Raw genomic sequence first — 13,862 nt, 5'->3', positions numbered from 1 at the left:
TAATCGAAGTGAAATTTCTGTTTCTACACTGTCTATGTTAGGTTCGGCAGGTTACAAATACCAGACAAATGTTTCTGGCATATTTAGTAACTAAATGATTAATCGATCGGATAAATTTCATAATGTAAGACCATTAAATCGATGAGGTAACGAAAATATCTTAATTACGAAGTTAAACTTTAATATACTGGTAATGTCTAACGATCCAACCTCGACTTTTCTCAGCTGGCTAACTCGATTCCCGCGATCTCTCGCTGTCGACATGTAAATCGAAAACTCTGATAACATCTTTCAACGTGCTAATTATCCACTTTGGTGAAACAACTGGCTGCGAAAAGGTCAAGATCTGGGTGTGAAACGACCTGCACAAACTTTGCACCGGAGAAACTGCTCGATTCGTCCCGATCAACGACAGCCGAGTTTCGCACGGATAAAATAAATTTCAAACGATTCTTAACCTCGCTTATTAAGCCTCGTATCCTGCACGACGATTTCTCTCGTTAAGGCAACGATATCCTCGATGTTTCTCACGAGAAACCCGCCATTTCGCTATCGCTGCCCTTGCGAACATTTCACCTTGGTCTAGGGAATTCTTTTACGCGCGGCCGACGAGCAAACGATCCATCGTGAGATTTCGTCCTCGACATACCCGGAGACCCGATTCACCCGCGCCACAAAATTATTATTAATTCGCCCTATAATCGCGTGCGTCTATCAACGTGGTGTCGTAAAAAATATGCGTTCCCGTGCTTCCTGAGCTCGTTTCGCCGTTGCATGGGACGATAATTATCGTCTGCTCGGACTTAAGCCTTTCGTGAAGCGTTGCGTGGAACGATCGTCCAACTGTACAAGAATCGCGCTGCAAACGTGATCTATACCTTGTTTCGTGTATCCGCCAATGACGGTTGCACGATAAGCTACACGTTCACGACTTCTGCGAAAAAGAAACGAGAAAGAAAGAGGAGTCCCCGATGGTAGGTACATGGTAAATGATCGAGTTTCAACGTGGAACCGAAGAAACGAGTTAACGAACTACGATGAGAGGATACGGTAAAAGGATGGTGTTGGTTGGCGATGATGAAAGTGACGATGAGTGGAGAATATTGGCTAATGCTGGCTAATGTTCCGCGTTTCAACAACTCGAACCCTTTTTACAAAGGTGTCTAAGCATCCAAGAAACGGAAACCCATCGCATAACGTCTAATTAGTATCCGCTACACTGACGTCTAGTGGTTTCAAGTATATTAGCATTCGTTTCTATCCTATCCGTGGCACCTTTTTGCCAAATCGAAAAAACCAAACCAAGATTGATTCTACAATGTCCGTGCGAGACTAAATCAAACGTCTAACGACGAAATTGTCGGTATTAGGAAGAATCCCGTGGTTTTTTCATCGCTAGAATAGTTTTTACCAAATGCTCATTACCCGACCATTTTCTAACACCGCTGCCTTTACTTCCTTGCATGATAACGATTGTCGCGTTGGCAAAAATTTTAAAGTCGTTACTACTCTGTTCTATAGAGCGATACTGAAGGATCGAAAGTTAATCGATGAACGAACTATCGTTATTTCGTAACGAGAAAAGGTTAAAGGGATAAACGACCTTAATGTTTCTTAAGTACCTCTCTAGCTCGTAGGAACGAACATAGAGGACGCGTATAGAGGCGCCGCTCGTTAAAACAAACGCAAAGTGAACCGGTCACGCCCGATCGGCTAGTCGTTACCCTCGATACACCCCGGAATATTAATTAAGCGGCGTAATTAATAGAGAGTACGGGGCAGGTACGGGTAGTTGAGCGCGGACAGGAGTTAGCGACGAGCATTGCTCAGGCGCCACAGTTATCGTAATTATTGTAATTGGCGTTTACGAGGGCCATGAAGAGACACCGGCTGGTCCGCTTCTCTCAGGAGCATCCGAGCGGAGAAGACGACTCGATCTTCCGGTTCTTCGACGATCGAAGGTCGGTCAGAGCCTCGTGGATTACGCCACGGATGTGCCCTTTCGTGTATCCACTATGTTACTTTGTTCGATGAGGCTCAATGGCGGAGAAAATGGCTGGTGAACGACCAGATGAAATGACCACATTGTTTAAGGAGGTCACGAAGGCGAGGTGAAATCTTTTTCTCCGTCTTTCTTCCTTTAGGTATGCCATATCTATATCTTGTTTACGTATCCATAGTATGTTAACGTCTTAACCGGTATAAATGATGGCAATTATAAATAGTATAAAAATATAGATGGTGAAACACGAAATGTACTGGCCGCATCATACGAGATTCCACTGTATATGCAAATTTCATATTTCTTAATGAAAAAAGATCTTAAATACTGCTAATTTGTAAAATGTTCATTGGCTGTTGTAGTACGTTTCTGCTTAATCTGGACCGGTTCGATCGGTCTAGTGGACTCGATTTACTCGTAACTGGTCGACAAGTTGTCCTAAAAACGTGTCGTATCTAGCATCCCTATCGATACGACAAACGCGTCTATCTTTCAAAGAGTTACTTTCCCACAGGTGGAGTCTTTTACATTCCAGAAACGATCGACTCGAACGACCTGTGTTTTGCGCGATCGGTAATTGCTTCTGATAAAACGTTGTTTTATCGCGCTCGCTTCCTATAAGTAGCTTTTTGCCCCGGCTGCAGACTCGGTGTTTCCTCCAGCGTGAAAGAAGAAGATCGCGCCATGAGGACACGGGGCAAGGAGGCGGATAAAAAAGAAGGAAGAAGGACCATGTCTCGTTGCGCTCGCACAAGCGAGAATGCATTAAACCACTCTGTCGAAAAATCACGCCGAGCGTAACGTGTTTAGCACGATATAATCTGATGCGGTGATGCAACGTGCTTGGTAATATATTAGCAAGTCAAAGTTGCGCTGGAACCGGTTCATAAAGCGTTAACAAACTATTTCGAACGGGCAACATAAATTATCGTCGATCGGGGGCTTTCCCCTGCCGCGTCGCAATCGGCAGCAACGTCGAAAACAGCAACAATGTTAGCCGCTACGCGTCGTTCGATCTTCTTATCGAGACGAAGGTGAGAAAGCTTCGGAAGAGAGATAAAAGAGAAAGCGCGTAAAGATACGATTATTGTTGGTAAGATCCTCGAAACGATGCCGACGTTCGGATAACTCCCTTGAAAACGAGAGTCCACTCGTTTTATTCGCGCATCGCGGGGATTACTCTAGCGTGGAAAGTCGGTAAGCATCGCAGTCGCTGGTCACAGTTCGATGAACCGAGGAATCTTTGAATTCTTCGAACGAAACATCGAATTAGAGCAGCAGCGTGACCGAAAAATCGTTTGGAAACGAAAGGCTGACTAATTGAGAGGAGAAATATTTCTCCATGCGAAACCCGCTTCTCCGTTTGAAATTAAAGACAAAGTTTATACGAGACACATCGCGCCATGACAAATTTACGATTCACATCTGATCGCGTGTGATTAAGGCAACTCTCGTGAACAGAGAAACCGTTTAGGTTCCGAGGTATTCGTTACCTCCAGCCAAACCGAATCTATGTCCCAATTAACGTGCAATTGGCATAATAATTAATTGTAAAATAATAAAACGACGAAGATCGAAAGCAGGGTCCGCAAAATTCCGTTTTCGTCCTTGTCTTACCGAATAAGATTGTTGATTGGACGCAACGTGTTCGTTGGTACCAGTGGAGTGGGCGAAAACTCAGAATTTCTCACCTATCTCAAAACGATAGAAAGAGGCTAATTACCGCTTGCTCGGCGATTATTCAGTCTCGTTAACCGTGAGAAGAACCGATCGGAGCAAGTACTTGGAAACAGACGCGCGTGTCTTTTTGGTCAAATGACGTCCGCGGTGTCTTCGCGGTCGTTGCATCCGCGATAGGCGCGGACAAAGAAGCTGTTCACCTTCGCGAAATCGATATCGGTAGCCTGCCGATTGATAAACGAGATGCTGGAACCACGCACCCTTGTCACGTACAGATCTCTGTTCGCGCCTTATCTTATCGCGGGGTAAATTAATTCAGTAAAATTTCTCTAGTCACGGCCTTCGAAAATCTAAAAGTCTGCAAGCAGAGATTTCCCCGAGACGTAAGTCTGGCGTGATCGAGTGACAGAGATCGATAAGTATCGTGTAAAATAAACGAGGCTAGCTGGCAGCCATTTCGAGTGGCGCGGCGACCGTGTCCTTGCGCGCATTCAAATCACCGGTATTAAGCAGCGGTACGCGACTATTGAGACGTGTATCGAAGACAGTCCGGTGAAAAATGTCAGCGACAATATATGCTTGGAGAAGGAAAAACGAAGATGGAGACAAAGATGGTCGAACAGAGTCAGATAAATCAGCGAAGAGAGAGCCGAGAGCTGTGAAACGTTCGATCGCAAAGTCTACCTGAACTTCACCACCGTATACTGGATTTCTTATCTGCCGACATATCGAGCCGCGGTAGAAACGTTTAATTATCGCATTCGTTTCTCGTTATCAAGGCAGTTAAAATAGGCCTCGATAATGCTCGACACTCCTGGACAGCCTGTTTTCCTTTTGTTCAAAGGCTACGCAACGAGTACCTAGTTTAATACGACAGATATACTTACTACCATCGTGTGCATTGTGCGTTACCCTATACAAATATCCTACCAATTTTCTTATCTAGCAGGCGGATGCTACTTGAAGGTACGAGATGCCCGCGGTAAAAGCAAGAGAAAGAGCGACGACGGAACAAACGATCGTCCTATTTGTATCTGGAATTAGAGATCCTCCGGGGTGAGACCGGTACGCGTGCCCTCTTCCACGCAGACCGAGTATTACAAGAACGATGGAGAGGCGCATCATCAAGGGCCGTTCGAAGAATCACCGAGTAGGACCACGGGCCCTTTTACGGTCAGGGAACCTAGCCGCACCGTCTACGCTAACAATGTTTGTTATAGCAAACGTACGACGCGGAATGTACGCATTATATCATTACGCATTATTACCCATTACATACCTCGTTACACCGTATGTATCGTATATTATGCCGGCTACGTCGGTAGAAAAACTGAGGGATTTCTCTCTGGCCCGTTCGCCGCTGATGGGACTTGCGGGACCATTACCATGCAAGATGCGTGGCGAGGGTCCAGCCGCGTGTACCTGCGCGCGTAATACGTGGCGCGGGGATATCTAATTGTATAGTAAATAACCTTCGTAAATTACGCATATAATGCTTAATGCCGACGTCGGGAGGCGCATTGTGCGGCACCTATCGCGCCATGACATTCAGTCCCCACGACTCGCTTCGAGCGATCACCGCTGGCCTACACCACCACTCCGCACTTCTCTCTCTCTCTCTCTCTCTCTCTTTCTCTCTCTCTCTCTCTCTCTCTTTCTCTATTTCTCTCGGTATACTCTTTCTCTGACGTCAATAGAAATCTCGAGTCGTTGTACTATCGTTATTTCAAAACGTCCCCCGTGGAACAGTCTGTGAAGAATCGCGGACAGTCTAGGTGGCACGCTGGCATTTACTAGCGCCATTTCAGAAGCATCTCAGGTATCGAGTGACATTAACACGTTCGCTATTGGCAGAATTTCGCACGGATTACACCCACGTGTCAAACGAAGTGTACTTGTTTTTCGAAGAATTCCGTCCGGTTAAACAGTATCCTATATACGCGATAGTAATACGAAGAAGTAGATTTTTAGAAGTAGATTATGAAATTCGATAAAAGTTGTACGGCGATAACAATGTGTGAAAAAAATTACACGAAATTTTTACGTAGATAAGCGACGATAGTATCTGGGTAGAGATAATTAGATATTGTACTGATAATATCTTGCAAATACGTCGTTACGAAAGCTGCATAGAAGAAGCCGCGAAAAAGTTTCCAGAAATCAAAGAAACAGCGACAAACGACATGCTACGTTTGATAATGACAAAAATAAACGCAATAATCTACTCGATATCTATATCTACGCTACCAAACCTTGACGAAAACATTGCAAATAATTCTAATCTAAAGCTCAATCTAAATAGTTAATCGCTCTTCTTAATACTTAATCTTCTCAAAAACTAACTGGAAAATAAAATTCTCGAAAATGCCGATATTAATTTTTGATAAAATTTTACTCCATTTGGAGATTAGCCGCAAAGTATTGTTATTCGCGTGACTCGTTCGATCCTCGCTATCTCACATATGTCTCGAACCAAGCGGTAATTACAGGTGCAGTACACCTTCGAAGCGGCGAATACGATACGGCTCGGGTCTGCATCTGGTTCACAGGACCGCGAAAGCGGGTTACATTATACTCGGTAGTTCGGACGTAACCCGGAACACACGCGGTTGCGCAACCCGTACGAAACCTTCCAGCGTAACATTGACTTTTTCAAGTGTAATTGCCGTTCGCGCGCTCCGATTACTAATCGACGCGGCCGGTGAACGTGACACACATTCGATTTTAACCTCGACGGCAATCACTCGTGCGCACCGCGTTTACGGGCCATTGTCCGCTTCTGGACGCGAGAAAAAACCCGTGGAAAAATGGTGATCGTCTATTAAGCAGTCGTTTGGAACTGAAAACGAGTTGCACTCCTGGAACGTATATTATTCGCGATCCTTCCTCGACCAAGATCGGAGCTCGTTGCGTGAAATTACACGCGAACGTAGCTGTAGTGGTATCGAAATTACAAAGGATATATGTTTATACGAGAATAGGAATATCGATATTACGTTAGCGTTTTGCGTACGTTACGTGATTGCGTTGGTAGCGAACACACTGTTCGTACGGTGCACCGCAAGCAAGGCAACGTTAGAGAATCCGGATTCGCAAAACCAGTTCGGCCCAAGCCGTGTATTAACAGTTAATAATAGCAAGGCGTAATTGCGATATTCTAATATTGGCAAGAATGGGAAAAAAAGGGATAAGGCTAACGCAAGTTCGGCTAGAACAGCTGGTGAGACTTTACAACGTGCTCGCTACGCTACAGCTATGACAATTTGTTACTACTTCGTCAGTGGAATTGGGCATTCATTACTCAGACTAGTCACGTCGATCGACAAACGCCATCGTTAACGTGTCGAGAAGCATTTAGTATGCTCGAGGGATTAGACATTTAATAATAGAAGTATCTCGTAAAAATGGATATACAAAGGTACTCGTAATATCAAACACTTGGTATCAAAATTATTCGATTATGGTAGCACTAAGCGGAATATGTATAAATTTATTAGGTTGTCCGAAAAGTTGTTTTCGTTTCATAAGGTGATAATAGATGAACAACAATTTCTGATTTATATTATTTTATTGAATCAACTACGATCCATTTCGTTCCATTTCTATTATTATGTTCGTGAATAATTCAATAAACCAATACAAAACAAAAAAACATTGTGCGTCTACCATTTCCTTACAAAGCGAAAGAAACATTTCGGACAACCTAATAGAAGAACATTTGTTCAAAACTACAAATATCTCTTGGAAATGTTGGAGTATTCTAAAGCCAAGATTACTTCGGTGAACCGAGGTACTCTCGATAACACGGACGTCCGAGAATACAGGTACTGCAGAATGCAGCTATTCGAGAGTATAAATTTCGACGCCGATCGACACGCTCCTCGTCCTTAGGGCGAACCACTAACGGTAAGGGATCAGGAAAAAAAGGGGAAAAAAACGAGAGACGAAGAAGAGGAGAACGATGGCTCGCCAGTCTCGGTTTACGATCACCTTGCGGGAGAAATCCCTGCCCCTTTGACCGCCATTTTTTCAGACGATGCTAACAAATGGAGCGCGTAGAACGTTTCGGAGCACGTCAAGACAGAAAGAAACTTCGAGGTGCGTTTTTGCTTTGAAATGTATACGAGCAGCGGTGAAGGAACAGATCACCGCGCGTCTCGTTCGTGAATGGTAAACATTGCTACCATTCGTCGAAATGTTTTTCTATAGCGGAGTAATAATTCGACGTAGTAAACAGAAGAACGCGTGTTTTCTTTGAACGCGTATTTCACAATGAATGTAATCGTGAGACGTAAATACGCGTTGGGGTGTTGATCGTAATAACAACGGAAATTAACGCGCGTTGCTTATTTACAAGCTACGTTACGAAAATTAGTTTCGATGCAAATGGAACGCCATTTGTCCGACCACCAAATAAACTTTAACCGTTTAATCGCAGCGACGTCGATTCGATTCTCTCAGCAAAATATTAATTCGCGATATCAATAACCGTGTAATTACGAATCTATCTACCGTACGACGACCTTTAACAGATCGAGTAATAAAAACACGATCGGTCTCCAGGACGTACAATCACTCAACCTCGAACAGAAATACGTACAGTTTTCTCGATCGAACACGGAAAGTTCCGTTACCCTATTAATCGCCAAAAGTTCCGAGAAACCCGATCAAGTAAGCTGGCCCTGCGGGACATAAGGTCCAGTGGACACGTCGCGTCGCTACGAAAACGATATCCTACTAAAACTTTCCACTCACCTGCTACCACTGCCTCCGATCCAGAACGTGGTGAACGACGGTCGCCGTGAGGCACGTCCGCTTGCAAACTAATTTTTGTTTTCCCCACTGGTAACTCCACTGTGGCACTGTATTACCGTATATCTACTGTACGTATGTATATCTATATATACATGTATCTAACTCTTCGGCTGCACGTACGTAGATACCGGGCGTATATGTGTTGGTTTCCAACCACGTAAAGGGGATGCGTCCGCGCGATTCGAGGCGACAAGTACGAGGAAATCACGTGAAATCACCGTTTCGTATTTCGACGTGAGCCGAACGAAAATACGTGGAATAAGAGATGGAGTAACCGGCAGGGAGAAAAGGAGAGTGACGACTGGCCCTGCTCTGACACAGATCACTGACCAATTCCGCTAGAGGACTGACGCGGTACTGACTCGACGTCGCATCTGGCGAGGAGCGCGACAACCGGCTTCCAGGCGTTCGGCCTGTTTCGACCGAGTTCGGCTTCGTTCGCCGCTCGAACCTGTGGCTGCGGACGTGTGCGCGTACCGAACGAACGCGCGTCCGTACGTTTCTGTACGAACGTGTGCGTACAGGTACTGGGTATAGTACATCAAGGTAAGTAACGTGTACCAAGGTATAGGTACGCCCACGCAATTTAGACCCCTGACGATAATGAAGAACTCGGCTGTACCTTACGTGAGCGTGCATTATGGCCGCGTTCGCGCGTTGATACCGTCGAGTGGAGCGTTCCGACGCGCGTTTCGGTGGTGTGCACGCGCCTGCCGGAATTCGTTTCGTTTTGTTCGCCAGAGAGGAAACCGATAACCTCGACATTTTTGGCGGTAGATCGTACGACGGTTTCCTCGTTCGCGCCTGCTTCTGCGAAAACGGTAGGTTTAGATCGCTATTATCGATAGCATTTCCCGAACGGAGGTAAAGGGTCGTTCGAAGATGGTACTTGCGAGAATTTGCATCAACGTTCGAATAATCGCCTTAATCGTAGCATTATTGCATTAACCGTGCTTTTTGTGGCTGATCTCGCATCGCGTTAAGTGTATTACCTTGTAGAAATATTGCCGCGTATCGGTATCAAGCCTTCCTACGGAGAGAAACTGGTTTCACGTTTTGCACGCGCATTCGCTAATAAAATCGCGACAGCCACGAACGATACTCGTAATCGATGTCGTGGTCGCGGTTATTGCCGTTTGTCTCTTCATCCTAGTCCAATTTTCAACAGGGATGAAAATACGCGACGAATTGATCGATGCTCGAGCCAAACTCCCCTATCGAACATTCGGCGAATTACGTCACGACAGCTATCGAAGGTACTCTGTTGGTGGAAAAATTACGATATAAAATACAACGTGCTATGAAACACTTCTATAGTGTTTAACGTTCCACTAGACCGCCAAGAAAGGAATCGTTGAAAATAGTCCGCTAATAGTGAAAAGTTTCAGTTCTTATTAAGTCTATCCGAGTAATGTGAAACTATCGCGATATTTATGCACAGACATCGATGGAGCTTCAGAGGAAACAAGAAGAAACTTCCTGAGTGGCCGATGTCCATCCGGCACGGCGTTGATCCTCCGTGTTAATTCGTCGTGGAAGGCGTAACGAGCACGCGCAGGAGTACAAGTTACGCGAGTACGTTACCGCATCTTACGCGTAACATACTGCAAACAACCAGTCCGACCGTGAGGCTAAAAAAGAAGAAAAAAAGAGACGGCTGACGCTTTCGAGAAGCTTTAGACACGCATATACGAACGAGTCGACGAGAGACGCGCGAGCGCGTTGCTCGGGAGGTTTAATTATAAGTAATCTGGCGTCCTCGGTGAATTTAATGTGCATGGCCATGGATCGAAGAAGCGAGGATTTAAGACTGTGTTACACACCCGTTATGAAAAACCGACATTATGGCTGATGATACAGACTCTCGCCGTGCCACGTTCAGCTTCGGCCACGGTCGTTCCTACGTACGCAGAGGAGTGGAAGAGCGTGATCGGTAGAAGGAAGAAAAAAACGAAAGAAAAAAAAATAAGAGAAAAGATTCACACTCGGTACGGCAACACGCTAAACAGTACATTTGCAATCATGAGGGTTTGCGGATATGTAAATGTACGTGGGACATTGATCACGCACACAAGGTGCACCATACCGCGCGGGTGTTCACGTAAATCCTCGCTGTTTTTCCGCCAAGCGAATAACGAATGAACACCGGGGGATTCCGGCGAGTTCGACTCTCTCTCTCTCTCTCTCTTTCTCTCCTTCTCTCGCACGTACAATTAAAACAAGAAACACGGAGACAAGGTGGAAAAGCGTTGCGATGTAAGACACGTTTCGCGAATATATCAGGCTACGTAGCGAAATTCTCCGCAGTTCGTCGAAACCGGCTCCTTCAACGAGAACCCTGTATTTTTCTCTTTTCCATTCGATACTTTAATTATCCCCTTCTTGCGTTCTACCCTTCTCGCTTGCTTTTAACACCGTTCGAAGTATTCGTTTCGTATCGATCCACGTTTTCCTAGATTCCCCTTACCGATCAACCGATCGAAGAATTTACAGCGCATAAGATATAGAGAAAGGGAAAGAAAATTGTCGGCCGATGTTCGAAATACTCTGACATCGTCCGCCACGTAATTACGTAATAACGAATCCATTAAGAAATACCTGTCGACTTATTAACGAGCACGATAACGAGCCCGCAGACTCGTGGAATTTAACCTCGAACTTCCGTCCGCGGTTCGCACGAATAGGCATGTCTCCGGCTATGAATCAGGCCGAACGTTTCCCTACGGTGAACCACGGCGATCCGCGGTCGTGAGATAATTATGGAAATGAATTTCGATCGTTAGGGAGGCGTGGATGCTGACTTCTCTGTGACACGACCTGGCCTCGGCCGAACAGACCGCCTACCATCATCATTTTCCCCACAATTTTCGTGCCTGCGTGTAAACACACCGAACGGTATATTACCAGCCACTCTATGCCTTCCAGCCACCTCTCCTCGGGCGAGAACCAGCAAACGACCTTTTCCAAGACGATCTACACATCTCGCGGACATTCCTATTTAATTAAAATTTTCAAACCGCGCAATTTGGGAAAATTTGAAAGATAATCATCTCGTTGAACGCTAGTTTAACCATCGACGATTAAAATATACAACTTGTACCGAACAGATCAAAATATCGACGGTCGTTGAATAACTGGAGTATCAGGTAGATGTTTTGCGCAAATGTTTATTTTCAGATCAACGTGAAATACAACGAGAGTCAATTTTTGTATCGCTTGAGCGAGGGGAGACAGGCAACCTCGGATTCCTAACGATCGATTTTCACTTTGACCATTACTGCGTACTCTCTTCGTTTAATTACGTATAAGCGTCGTTAAGATACCGCGGTAGAATTAATACACGATTGGTGGAAAGATTGAAAGAAGCTCGGGCTATCCTAATCGTACGTGCAAAGGACGTTAAGCAATATCGTCGGTTGTTTGGTAAAATCACGGTTCATGCAAATGCGGAGACACCTCCGAACCATTACGCAAACTACTCGACGCTTTCCGGACGCATTAGTGCGGATTGGAGTCGTTAAAAGCATCGTGAATAAATTACGCGTGCAATATCCTATCTTTCCGAGCCGGAGTAATTACAATCTCCTTCCACGAATCTTGCAAATATGTCTCGCGGATGAGATAGGCGAAGAAGAAGGTGCGCTCGTCAGCTGACGCTGAATATACTTCCGATTCGTGTAAAAATCGTACAAATGAATTGGAAGATGCTACATTCGTGTGAAAAATCTACCTGCTTTTACGGTTAACTCGTGTATCGAATAAAGTACTATGGAGCCATAAGCTGGTATTTTCACACGTTAATAAATCCTTCATTTTTTTAATCACCCGCTCTAACTGTAACAAAGCTTCCGACAGAGCAACGTATACTTCACCGACAATTTCACGATTTGTAAATCTTTTCTTCGAACACACCCTGCGCTAACATCTACGGCACGCCACGTACGTTCGAGCAACGGTCGAAAAAAGAATCTAACAGGTAAGAGAAATTGGAGGGAGACGTGGTGGGGCCACCGAGTCGGACCAAAGTTGCGCTAATCTCGAAGGAACCGTAATTTATCTAAAAACTCGATGAAAAATAGTTTTGACCCTGCGGGCTTTTGCCATCTGCATAGAAAGTGGATGCCCTGGCGTTACGTGCGAGGGTGACAGAGAATGGTCCGTTGCCACGATGCACCGCTTTAAGTCGCTGTTAGGACCGTGGTCCATTGATTTTGATCCCGTTACGGTCGCTGTGTTTTTCAACCACCGTGGTATATACGTACATGATACTTTTTAAGTAGGTGTATGTCAGCTATTCTCTGGTTATATCCGATCTTTAGCGTCGTCATTACCGTAATCGTGTTTAATCGTGTTAATCGTGTACTCACGTGATCCTCGCCGCCTCCGCCTTCGATTTGTTCGCTGGCTGCTCGACGGATGGTTATTCATGCTGCCAATTAGAATGGTAATTCCGTTTCACCCTCCACCGGGCCACGAATAATTCGATTTCTCTCTAGTGGTGTGATATGCCGTGGCCTTGACATTGTCACCTATAAATCGAAGGAGATTAGAATAGAATACGAACGACAGTTTCTGGGAAGAAGTCTTTTAGCTAAACCAGAGTTCGCTACTTGGCGACGATTTTCAATTTTACCATTAATTAAATAAAAGTTATTCCAAATCTAGAGGAATTCTAAGCCGATTCTTTGTAGATTCTCGAATTCTATATATAATAAGCAACGATTTCAAAATTTTGGCTCGCAACGTAGGTATAGGTTTCTATCCATAGGATACCAATTGCGTATCATCTAAAGGTTCTAGAAAACGACGTGGAAAAGAGATCGTCGAACGAGGACTAAATTCGTGATGGTTCGATAAAATCTTCGGTTTCGCGTTATCACCTGCCACAGAAACTTGGCACCGCTCGCTTCAATGGCTTCCTAACACTGTACAACGCCACGAGGAGAAACCTGTTTGTCATGTAGCTCGTTCTCTGGATATATTAACAGCGTTCTGTTGCTCGAGAGCCACGGCTTAAAGGAAATCGTGTTTCTCGTCGGACGCTCTCCGATATTACGCGTCTCACAATAAAACTTCCTGTTCCTATGAGTGACCCGTGATCCTTGACCCTTCCGAATTTACCAACAATCACGACCTCCGACTCTTCACTCCCATGTGAATTAATTACACAGACTTTCTCCGATTTCGAGCGTTGCTCGTTATTTTCGACGAATCGAGAACGCTTCGATAACCCCGTCATTGTCCATAATTGGACAGCGCAAGGACTCTCTTGTTCGAGTTTCGTCTTCCGTTCGAAGGAAATGTTTACCCAAGCGGCGTTTATTCAAGAACGGCTCATACAAATACCTTTCACTTCACGATCTCG

At 45.0% G+C, this 13,862-nt stretch overlaps 1 protein-coding gene across 4 annotated transcripts in view; it reads right to left on the bottom strand.

Annotated features, from left to right (window-relative positions):
- Positions 1–12,998, bottom strand: part of sano (CABIT domain-containing protein serrano) — a 144,325-nt gene extending 131,327 nt beyond the window's left edge. For 2 of the 4 annotated variants that reach the window (XM_069125402.1, XM_069125403.1), the window contains exon 1: positions 8,438–8,877. The gene's annotated coding sequence lies outside the window, so the exon portion shown is untranslated. Of the gene's footprint in view, positions 1–8,437; positions 8,878–12,864 lie in introns of those variants that run through there. The other 2 variants (XM_069125404.1, XM_069125401.1) reach the window with 2 other exon arrangements.
- Between the last annotated feature and the right edge of the window lie 864 nt (positions 12,999–13,862).

This window comes from Bombus flavifrons, chromosome 13 (genome assembly GCF_040668555.2).
Source record: "Bombus flavifrons isolate JBK064 chromosome 13, iyBomFlav1_principal, whole genome shotgun sequence".
Taxonomy (NCBI): domain Eukaryota; kingdom Metazoa; phylum Arthropoda; class Insecta; order Hymenoptera; family Apidae; genus Bombus; species Bombus flavifrons.
Note: the sequence above shows the minus strand (reverse complement) of the source record. Positions and strands in the feature narration are given on the sequence as shown.